Here is a 12,908-nt window from a genome sequence, read left to right as displayed (position 1 = left end):
AGGAGCTTCTAAAAAAATCAAAATCACCTAAAACTGGGTACCAGTAACACCGACGTTCCTCAAAATACCGGACACTGTTCTGTCCGGTATGACGCGTTTATTTTTTACCGGACAAGCCTCGAAAATACCGGACTGTACGCTTAAATACCGGACATTTTTTTTAAATAAATAAATAAACGTTTATTCGACGGAAATTTTAACATTACACAAACTACCTACATTTAAAATAAAAGGAAAACTACGACACAATACAAACAATCAAGATTTTTTTTTAGAACAATAATACAGAATACAGACAAATACTATGAAGGTAAGACAAAAAGCACAAAAGAACAACAAATTCACAAAATAAAAAAAAATTAAAAACAAAAAAAAAAGAAAAAAAAAAGACAATAATGCTAAATAAACAAGGCGCATTTAGAGGTAAATTGGTAGGTAGTGTAATGCTCAAACCGTCGAAATGGAATCCACTCAGGTTCATGACTGTGGGTTTCACAGTCCCTGATATTCTGTGGACCCATTTTTTTTTGTCAGCGTTGGACAGACTACTTCAGGCACACTGTAAGAATAATTATTATGAGTAGGTACTAATTGGTAAAAAAGAAATAAAAATAAATAAGTAATTAAATAAAAATTAAAAATATATGTATTTATAACAGTTAATAATATAATAATGTACTCGTATCAAAATATGTAATAACATAATATTATTTATATTTGCATAATATATAATTTTGTGTACATGTACTTAATTTAAATAAAAAAATAAAATAAAAATCAATGAAACTGGTGGTGGTGACATCTGGCAACCCTATCTGTATGTATGTATGTTACGGTGGAATTTTGGAACTCAGTTTTAAGGTAGGTATTTAATCGATGGAGCTGAAATTTTGCATACGCGTTAAGTTTGGATGACCATGCACGAATTGGTATGTGACATCACTCTAAATCCAATATGGCCGACCATCCAAGATGGTGAAATAATTATTTTCTATGCAGTCCTACAATATGGATATTAAATGAAAGGGTTTTTGAGAGTTACTCGAAAACGAATATAATTTCATTCTACATCCAACATGGCGGCTAATGCAAGATAGGGGAATAGTTATTTTTAAAGCACTTCTGCAATATGGGTATCAAATGAAAGGGCTCATTGAAAGTAACTCGAAAACGAATTTACTTATCGTCATTCTACATCCAATATGGCGGCTCATCCAAGATACGGGAATAGTTATTTTTAATGCACTTCTGCAATATAGGTATTAAATGAAAGGACTTACTGAGAGTAATGGCATTCTTTATCCAATATGGCAGCTTAGCCGAGATATGGGAATAGTTATTTTAAAGCACTTCTGCAATATGGGTATCAAATAAAAGGGCTCATTGAGAGTAAATTGAAAAATAATATTCAAGTCGTGTCGTGTCGTGTCGTGTCGTGTCGTGCGTGTTGTGCGTGTCATGTCGTAACGTGACGTGACGTGACGTTACATGACGTTACGTATTGTGTCGTGACTTTACGTGACGTTACGTGACGTGACGTTACGTGACGTGACGTTACGTGACGTGACGTTACGTGTCGTGTCGTGACTTTACGTGACGTCACGTGAAGTGACGTTATGTGTCGTGTCGTGACTTTACGTGACGTCACGTGACGTGACGTGATATGACATGACTGACAGCCGGGTTTCATAAAATGCCCGGTTGAATCCCGCTCACTTTTGTTAAACGAAATTTAACTTTTTAGTCATACAGAAATCTAGCTAAAGATAACTAAAAAGCAAAAAATTAATTACAAACAAAAAACTTTTTGAAAATAAGCTTTTATTTAAATAGTCTAAAAAGAAAAAAATAAATTTCTCCTTAATTTTTTTAACTATTAAGTTATAATCCTCAATATATTATACAATTTGCATGATTGATGATAGTAAAAGCTTATCGCGAGACTTAACAATCTATCAGTACTTGATAAATTTATTAAAATAAAAATATAATATCAATTTACTCAGTTATACTATAGTTATATATATATAAATTGGTACTAGTTTATTAACTAATTGCGCGACAAGCTTTTATTATCATGCAAATTGTATAATATATTGAGGATTATAACTTAATAGTTAATAATTTTAAGGTGCAATTTATTTTTTCTTTTTTAGGCTATTTAAATAAAAGCTTTTTATTCAAAAGTTTTTTATTTATAATTTATTTTATACGACAAAATAAACACTTTGTCATAAAAAAATTACGGTCATCCTCAGCCCCGCTCCGTGGTGGCAGCGCCTTAACGCATAGAGCTCATCTCGTATTCCACGAGGTCCGCCTTTCGGCTACCTCCGTGCACTCGGCCTAATGTAATCAATACGCAGCCCTAATTAAGCTGACGTGACAACTTTTTGTTTTTACTACTCATTGTTCTATATTGTTCTAGAACTGCCCGAGGAATTTCGTGAAGATGACATAAACTCTTTACTATTGTTGGTATTGGAACGAATGTGTCCATATATAAATAAATCTGTATGCATGCTTATTGTTTGCTTTACATTGAAATGATGCTCATTGATCAATATATTTATGAAAAAACGTAGAAAGGTAACAAGTATCTTTTCTCTATATAGCCTGGAAAGTATCGTGTGAAAATGGAACAAATAGTCGATTACGGAAACTTGATTTGGTAAGTAAAGTAAGTATGTACTTACATTATATACAAAAGTGAAAAATATACAAAAGTATCGCAAAATTTTTCTTTCGTCCTGTACTCCTTAGATATTATAAGAGGCATGCTAAAGTTCGTTTACACTTTACACTATATCAAAACTTTAATGTAATATTTACTTACTGTTTGCACTACTACTATTCAGTAAAATATTTTTCCATTCTATTTTCATGCTCTTGTGCTTGTAGAAATTATGTATAATATAAGGTATCCAAAACATTACAGTCGGATTATTAGCTAATTAAATGAATAAAAGTGAAAATTACAACAATTCCAACGAATATTACGCTGATAAATCCATATCAACAATACATTAATATAGTAATATTGAATCTGAATTAAAATTTAACCTAAAGGTGCCGGATGGCAGCCGCGGGCGACATGAAGCGACAGCAGACGACGTGTCGTCGCGACACTACTGTTTCTATGTATTTCTATGAAAGTGTCGCTAGCTGCGCAGGATTTTTCATATTATGAGAAATATGTACTTACTTAGAAACCAGTAGTGTCGCGACGACACGTCTGCGGTTGCTTCATGTCGCCCGCTGCCAACCGGCACCGTCATCTCTTGTGAGCGCGCAATGAGTCGGAGCTGTCAAAATAATCACCGGTAGAAATGACGCTGACAGTTCATAGTGGAGAACTCTGAATTTTTCAACAATAATATGACGTCATTCTTCTTTTTACTACATCGAAGATTTGAATTTGGTTAGTTAAGGGCAATTGAAATTTTTCTGTCAACGTCGCATGTAATTTAAGGCTCTATCATAAACAATCGAAGGTTTAAAATCTTTTGGACTTTTTACCATAAATAACTCGATATGTGCCAGTCACTGAGATGCTTTATGAAAGGGTTGCTTGTTAAGGCTTAAACGCCGAGCTTGTTCAATTTTGATCTCTGTCGCGTAGACCTTAGAGTTCACTTCGATCGATCGTCAATCACCGGTATTGTACAAAATTTGTATAGCATTTTTCTTTATTGGCCGCTCTTTTGTGAAAATAAAATTGGACGAATGGGACATTTTTTCTCTTTTATAATATAACCCTCCGCTAATTAAGTGCGTCGATTATAGCAATAAGCTTGTGGGATATTTTATGTAAGGGAATACCGAAAACAACTTCCAAATAAAAATAAGTGAACATTCGGAGGCCTCTCACTTTGTTCTTAGGCGCAAAATTATGAATTAATATCATATTTTGCCGTAACTCATTCAGGCCGCGCAGGCTGTATCCCGTTCCGTTTTGAAATTCAAAACTCACCCATTTTGATCGCGAAAGCCTTCGTAATTAATAAACAATCCGAACTTTTGAATTTAATTCATCATTGTTTTAGGAAACCGAACAGGCCGCTATCTCAACTAATTAATTCATTAAATTAATATACCAGAATAGTAATAAATATATTAAAGACGTTAATTGAAATGAGGAAAATCATACTAGTTTTATTCTGTACACGAGAATGTGTCTTTGTGTGTGTCCGTATTAATGAACTAGGCAGACATTTTAGCAATTTTAGTGTGTGACATCTCGCCTAGACAGCCTGAGATTATATAATTCAGCTAATTTAAAACCGACAACATATACATATTTAATGGATTATAGTGTGAATGATGACATTATATTTAAGATAAGCCCCGAGAAAAATTGACGGAATTATATTATAAAATACAACGTCCAGTTTTTATCTTATTTCTCATAAATTGAGGTATGATTAAATTTGGTTATAAATTTCGCACCCAAAGCAGCATTTTGACAGATTTTATCTTGTGCAATAGTTTAAATACGTTTGTTATGTATACTTTAAAGTGGCTATAAGTTTTACCGTGCGTTGTATTATTTAAAGCCTTTTATGGATAAATTCTGCCAGCCACCTACCGAGCCCAAAAAAAGCTCATTTTATGGATAAAAGATAAAGATTATTTACTAACAAAAATCTTTGACATTTTACGTAATTAACAGATCGCGCTTATTGCTATGTCTCGTCAAATCCCATAAATTTTGGATTTCTAACTTTGGTAAACTAAGGGCCTGTTTCACCACTTCCTGATAAGGCTATCCACCAATTAACTTGACAGATCAAGTATGGACAATCTGTCAAAAAAGTTGTGAATAGCCTATTTGGCACTTTATCAGAAAGTGTTGAAACAGGCCCTAAGTTAGAAATCCTAAATGTAAAGGTAGCAGTAAGTGTTGACTAAGTACCCTGTTTTAGTGTTATGATTGATTGATCATCAGTGTACTTGTGCGTGGGAGACAGTAGCGGGTCTGGAGGCGGGAGTCAGTTCAGCGGTATTCCGTGAAGCGGCTGATTGACGGGGCTCGGCCGACGGGACGCACCTGGGTGTTCATGCCATGGCCAAGCGCGAAACGGCTGGAAGATACTGGGTTCGGTAGGACACTGATAATAATTAGCAAAATAACATAAAGGTTTAGAATAAAACTCAGAACCTTCGGTGGGATACTTAAGGCTTTTCCTACTTCTATTTTGCCATTCATCATTGTATAATAAAACATGACAGCGTTGATATAGTTTTAGTTTTTAAAAAACGCGAAAGTTACGATTTTATTGGAAAATCTGTTAGGGCTACCTAACGTAAGAAGGAGCAGGGAGGAGCATGCTGTGTCGACTTTAGCACTTTATAAAGCGTAAGGTATTTGAATCATAATAATTGCAATATGTAATAAGGTCTGATAAAGTTAGTTCTTTACATTTTAGTATTGTTGCCTTTGTTGTCTTTCAAATAGAACGCTTACAGATGATCGGCACTTATCGACGGCAGTTGACGGCAATCGACGGCAAGTGTAAAGAAAAACGAAAAAAAAAACCACTAACGCGTGCCGTCGACAAGCGCCGTTTGTCTGTAAGAAGCTTTAGGATGGCTCAATTCAAAATGCATTGCAACTCCGAAATTTAAACCATAATCTCACAATTAATATTCGTCTGCAGATCTCTAAATATCGCGATATCTGGTGCGAGTGCAAGTGTGGCGCACTGTGGTCCGCACGCCACAACCACTGACGCGGACACGATCGCATGCGATACCACCGACCGCCACGTCCGACACACCTCAAAAGAACACAACTAACACCAACATCCGAATTAAAATGATAAATACTAAAGATTTTATACAATTATGTTTTTCAGCAGTTATCGCCTAGGACAATATTACTTTGTTAGTAGATTGTTTGTAAAGTAGACAGTCACAACATATACCGCCTTACCTTAAAACAACACAACCAACACCAACATCCGAATTAAGATGATAAGTATTAGAGATTTTATACATTTATGTTTTTCAACAGTTATTGTCGAAGATAATATTGAATAGAGAGTAGTATAGACAGATAAAGAGTAGCCTTAGATTAAAATAAATGTTATCCTAATGAAGAAATAGAGGAAAGTGTGGAAAAAACGGGGGAAATTATTTGAAAGGGCTTATTTGAACGCGCTAATCTCAAGAATTACTCTTCCGATTTAAAAAATTATTTCAGTGTTGGATAGCCCATTTATCGAGAAAGGATACATGTTATATTTTATCAAGCTAAAACTAAGAGTAGCGAATAAATAGAGGAAAATGTGGAAAAAAACGGAGGAAATTATTTAAAATTGCTTATTATCTGAAACTACTGGAGCAATTTTTATGTTACATGGCACACATGAAGAATAGACCACGTGAAAGGAATATAGGTTTCTTTTTTGCTGAAAAATTTACGGTTTCCGTGACATTCCTAAATTACGCGGGCGAAGCCGTGCGGAACATCTAGTTTACTAATACTAATCACAATAACACTTAGCCTATCCAGTTAAATAATAAGCTTTCGCAATAAACTATAATGATTAAATCTTACATTATCATATTGTGTGAACCCAGAACGTAAATTATTATGAGTAATAATAATTTACGTTCAGTGTAATCAGTGTTTTTACTGTTAATAGTTAGGTATACCCAGTAATAATACTTGATAAGGTTTAAAGTGTAAAATATATTGTGCTATTGTATTGCAAACTTCATCAAATTAACTATTAAAGCATTCCACTTGTCATTTACGCATTGATTTACATTATGAGAAAGGATATAGAAGCTTAAAACAACAGTTACTTCTGCATCATTTGCCAAAGTTACGACTAAAAGCTAGTGATAAATACATAAAGTTAATACAAATACATAATAAATATATATAAGGATATTATTAATGTTGCCAAATTCAAATTTTATATTCATAATTTGTCAATTCCATTACCGTTTAGATAAAAACGTAATTTATTGTCGAGAATAAATTCTGGACTGTACGGCTCGTTGTGACTCGTCTGACATTTTATAATGCAGAATTTTGAGCGCCATTTACAGAATACGGTATAAACGGTAAGCGAGATATTGGATGATAATATATGTACCTGATTTTGCTCACGGACCCCGTGGATACTGTACATTTTCTGAATAGTAAAGTTGCATGAAAACATTTTGATAAAATCAAATTATATTAAATGCCAACTTTACAAAATTTCCATTAAATAATATCCAATATTTTCAAATTTCTAAAACGGATTTAAGCATGAAAAGTTAACAGACAAAGAACTCTATCAATTAAAAATAATATTAGTGTCAATAATTACAAAATGATAAAGGCTCTCAATGGAAATTAAAATTTTTAACACTTACCACAAAAAACTAAACATCTGTTGAACAGTTGTTTTGAGGCAATTTTGTACTGAATTTTTCTCTAATCAACTGTTCAACAGGTGTTTAAATCTTTTGTAGTAAGACCGTAAATTACTAAAAAATATTATCAGAAAATACACACACATTACTGTCAATGTGTGCGAGCTTCTATGTCGTATTTTAACTCGTTTCCATAAATAACAGTTGAATGTTTGGGGATAACCGAACTGCGCTAGATCTGTTTCCGGTTCAAAATCCATACTTATGTTATAAATGTGAAAGTGTGTCCGTCTGTCTGTCTGTTACCTCTTCACGCTCAAACCGCTGATCTGATTTTGCTGAAATTTGGCATGGAGATATTTTGAGTACCGGGAAAAGACATATGATAGTTTTTATACCGGAGAAATGTACGGTTCCCGTGCAATTTACGAATTTTGGCGCAACGAAGTTGCGGCCGTCATTTCGTAATAAAATAAATGACACTCGTGGAAGGTTTTGAAAATTATTTGTAAAAAATTTGAACTTTCAAAACCGTTAACGCAACAAAACTATTTGGAAATATGATAATGTAAAGTTTATCTTTGTACGGATTCGAAATCAATTGACATTATGATTTATTTATTATTAATAAATATAAATTACCGAATTCACCGTGCTAATTATTATTGAATCCCGTCATAACTACGCGTTTTATACAAGTTTAGTCATACCGTGTAAAAGACATCAACGCGCTCGAGGCTTCAGACAACCAGGACGTAATGCTACGAGGAATTACAAGAAATCTTTCACAGGAAAGCGTATAATAAATAATTAATACAATATGTAACAAAACTAAGTGATAATAATTTAGGGTGCGTATGTGTACCTTGTATAGAGTTCACAGTAAAAGTAGCAGCCCTGAAAGATCCCTTTTTTACTAATTTTCCCATATAAAAGTAAAAAGTTACTCTTTCAGCGCTGCTTATTTCACAGCGAAGTCTATATAGGAAACCCATTACCAGCCTAAATTCTAAAGCATCATAGTTTACACCCTGCATAAGATCCATAGTATCCACCTACTCTAATAGAAAGAAGGGAAATATAAGGAGGTGCACCTCATTATATTTCCCTTCCTTCTATTGGTAGACCATTTTTGATAAGAATTTTTTTTATTTTTTTTTATGAAATAAGGGGGCAAACGAGCAAACGGGTCACCTGATGGAAAGCGACTTCCGTCGCCCATGGCTACTCGGAGCATCAGAAGAGCCGCAGGTGCGTTGCCGGCCTTTGAGGAGGGAACAGGATAATAGGGGAGGGTAGGGATGGGAAGGGAAGGGAAAAGGGGAGGATAGGGAAGGAAATTGGGCCTCCGGTAAACTCACTCACTCGGCGAAACACAGCGCAAGCACTGTTTCACGCCGGTTTTCTGTGAGAACGTGGTATTTCTCCGGTCGAGCCGGCCCATTCGTGCCGAAGCATGGCTCTCCTACGTATAAAAATTGACCAGAAGCAGTTTTATTGAAGTAACCTCGCTGTCACGTAAAACTCAAATACTTTACGTGTAATACGATTGCTGCAGTCATTGCGGATTTTTTTGTCCAAGTGCAAAATAAATGTTTTGAAACTTAACTACAGCACCAACTTTCACGATTTTTTCAGAGACACTGAATCCTGAAAGTAAAGTCGAAATTTTCACGGAATCCCTGAAAAACAGAAGAAGAAGAAAGAAAGTAAATAATAAAAATGCTCTTGCTCATTACTAATCTATGGGATATTTGCTACTGATAAAGTGCCTAATAGGCTATTCACAACTTTTTTGACAGATTCTCCATACTTGATCTGTCAAGTTAATTGGAGATTAGCCTTATCAGGAAGTGGTGAAACAGGCCCTAAATCCTAAAAAAAAGACGATAATATTTTCACGGAATCCCTGAAAAAAAGAAGAAGAAGAAGAAAGAAAGTAAATAATAAAAATGCTCTTGCTCATTACTAATCTATGGGATATTTGCTAAGCTTCACTCCGTCTTCTCATTACGCTATTAACATAAATTATGAAGTCGCTTTACACCTTCGGACAATACTAATAAATATTTGGGCCCACCGGTCCGCTCATACATACATATGCAAATATTTTTGTTTCACTGTCTTCTTGGATGACGTTATGTGAGTGTTAAACAAGACCGTTAATTGTTTATGGTATTTTTTTTATTATTAATGAAAAATGGGTGAAATATATTAAAGTTATTTTCTCTGGTGTTACAAGCGTCCACGGATATTGGCAATCGCTTACTAGCTGAAACCTTATTTTTTTGGTATTTTAATAAAGTGAAAAAAGTTATGGGAATATAAATTTTAGGTTTTTATTGAATTCAAATATTATTGAACTATGTTTTACATTAAATTATCTATATATAATACCCTCATCATTAGTTTTATTTTGTTTTCAGTTCAAAAATAAATAATTAATAATTCGATCGATGGCTTTAATTTTACCCCGTTTAACAAATGTTTGTTGTATATTTCCCTGTAATTATCATCTTAATATTAAAAGTTTGGTATAATTTTTAGCAATGTTCCGCGAAATAAACCTCAACCTTTAAGTAAATGAGTGAGTGTACGCATAGGCATGCTTACAGCACCTCCCTCCTCCCACACTGCCTATGCGTACACTCGCATTCAAGAACCTGCAAACACCACCACCACACAAGCAATAGTGTTGGCAAATTCGTGCAAAGCCCCTCATCACCATGCGGGTTGAAAATCTTAATATTATTTTACTGGATCAGTCTCGCATGACTCCTTCTGCAATATATTAGAGTTGATAATTTGGATGAATTTATTATTGGTGAGTCGCCATACACAAACAAATACGCAGACTCACATAAATTACGACAAAATTTAAATAATTTCACCATTACCTCATGAAATACTTTGTATTTAATAAAGCTTCACCGTACTTAAGTTTTTAATTAAAGATTTTTAACGTATCTAGAGAACCGTTAAAATGAGTGATGATTTAACTAATTGAGTGTATGTAATATCATTTAATGTTATGCATTTTTAAATGAGTCATTAATTTCTGATGTAATTTACTCAAAGTTGAAAATTATAACCAGTACCAATCCATACTTATAAATGCAAAAGTGTTTTTTTTTCTGTCTGTTACCTTTTCACGCCCAAACCACTGAACCGATTTTGCAGAAATTCGATATGGAGTTACTTTTCCGTCCCGGGAAAGCACATAGGATACTTTTTAAATGAACAGTTCCCGCGTGATAAACTAATTTTGGCGCAACGGAATTTCAGGTGTTATCTAGTTATATATGTGTTTTTATTTTTATTGTCATTAAATTAAGTAGATAAAATCAATATAAAAAGTGTTTATAAAACACAACATAAATCGAGTTTTAAACGGTGGAAAATTATGCACAAACTATTTATATATATAGCTAGAGGAGTAGAACCTGCCGATATTTTTTCTAAGTGTAGGCCACTTTTTTCCGCCGCCCCGCTGTACGTAATCTGACGATGCCATCCCTAGGCCGCGGCCTATATGGCCTATTTATAAGTCCAGGGCTGGGAGTACGTATCCTTCAGATGTTGTGACTGTCTAAGAACGGTGGCCAAAGGGAACATACACAATGAAGGTGCTGCAACTAATGGCCCGCGTGGAATTCTGATTTCAGGAAAAATTATTATGTGAAAAAAAAATGAAAAACATAAAAGTAACTTTTTACACATAGCCTTTGTCATTTAGGAATACGCCAGTTTTCTATCGGTGTTAAAATTTTTGCAATCGGTACTTTACCACTACTTTCAGATTACCTCCTTTTTGACATGGGAAATGATTAGAGATTACCTCCTGCAAATCAAACTTTTCCTCTTTATTATATTAGTGTAGATGAGTATCCTATCACTTATTAAGTAGTAGACAAATGGCTCTATCATAAAAACACAAGATGTGCCAAATATTTATGACAAGCAATCAATATTTAGCGGTAATTTAGCGCGTTTCGGCTGTCAGGTCGTACTTAGCGGCTATCGGGAGCACCGCCCGTCACTCTGCAGGACCTCCCGGCTAATGTCCTAGGGGATCACAGAGTAATATCGATGTAGAGGGACCAGGAGGTACACCAGTAGCCGATTCTCAGACTTATTGAATATGCATATAAAATTTTGTAAAAATCAGTAAAGCCGTTTCGGAGGAGTACGGTAACTAACATTGTGACAATTTTATAATATAAGATGACGTCCGCAACTTCGTTGCGCCAAATTCGTATATCGCGTGGGAATCGTACATTTTTCCGGGACGAAAAGAATCCTATGTCCTTTCTCGGGACTCAAAGTATCCCCATACCAAATTTCAGCAAAATCGATTCAGCGATTTGGGCGTGAAGAGGTAACAGACAGTCAAACAGACACACTTTCGCATTTATAATATTTGTATGGATTTTCCACCCTTTGATCTCACTTTCTGTTTACTTTTCGGGTGCTGCAATTTTCGTTGCTACTAGCTACGAGTTTTTGAGAGTAACTCGAGCCTTATTTGAGCGGTCTATTGTATGAGAGTGAGAGTTATCATTATAATTATACTGTATTGTATTTCGATGATTACTTACAGAACTTTTCTTATTTTCAAAAACAGTTTTTAGACTTCAGAATTGTAATAAACTTTACTACTTTTTTAATTTATATTTAAGTATACTTATGTTGTGTAGGCACAAATTAGTTAACCTGGCGCCTCTGCATAACACACCACTGAGTATGCGACCATATTTTATCGTAAGGCTTAAGCACTCCCGATAAGACTCATGATTCATTTTATTTTTCCAAATGTACCTGCCTTAAGTAGTGTCCTAGCGAGAATGAGGTGACAACCGGAATGGGGTTCCGTAAACACTCATTAAAAAACATCTTACTCGCCGCTAAGTAGTTACAGGCAATTTAATGAGGCTTTTCCAGTTTAAATTGTCATCAATTTAACACAAAAGTTAATATAAAAGTGAAGTTACTTTTTGTTTGTAAATAAATAGTTAAGTTTTACTTTTTGGTTCGGTTGAAATTAAAATGAAATTTCGTATGGGTAAGAAGTATGAGCACTGACATTTATACACCTGACAGTACACAACACCTGACATATATTACAATTTTTAAAAAATTACTGAGATTAAGTCAATAATACACGAAGCTTGTCTTTATCTAACGTATTGGAAACGTCACATGACAGACAAATACCTTTATAAGCTGTTATACGATGCGTAAATATCTTAATAAGTTAAACTAACTTTTAGAGGGATAGAATAGAGATGAATAGAGATTTTTAGTTGTAATTTACATTTATAAAAAATAAAATAAACGGAACCACCAAAAAGCGCGCAGGTTCTGTCTTGGCCGTTGCGAGGATTAATCGGTCAAACCCCTCGACGCGGGCTTACGTCCCCGAACTATGCGGTTATCGAGGCCGTATGTTCGTCTGTCACCTGAGCCAGGGCCGCGCAACCATACGTACGAGCGCGATAAAGTTATCTCAAGAATTTGGTGACAACAGGATTCTC

Source organism: Aricia agestis, chromosome 5, assembly GCF_905147365.1.
Source record: "Aricia agestis chromosome 5, ilAriAges1.1, whole genome shotgun sequence".
Classification (NCBI taxonomy): domain Eukaryota; kingdom Metazoa; phylum Arthropoda; class Insecta; order Lepidoptera; family Lycaenidae; genus Aricia; species Aricia agestis.
The sequence above is the reverse complement of the archived record's forward strand: the minus strand, read 5'-3'. Positions refer to the sequence as shown.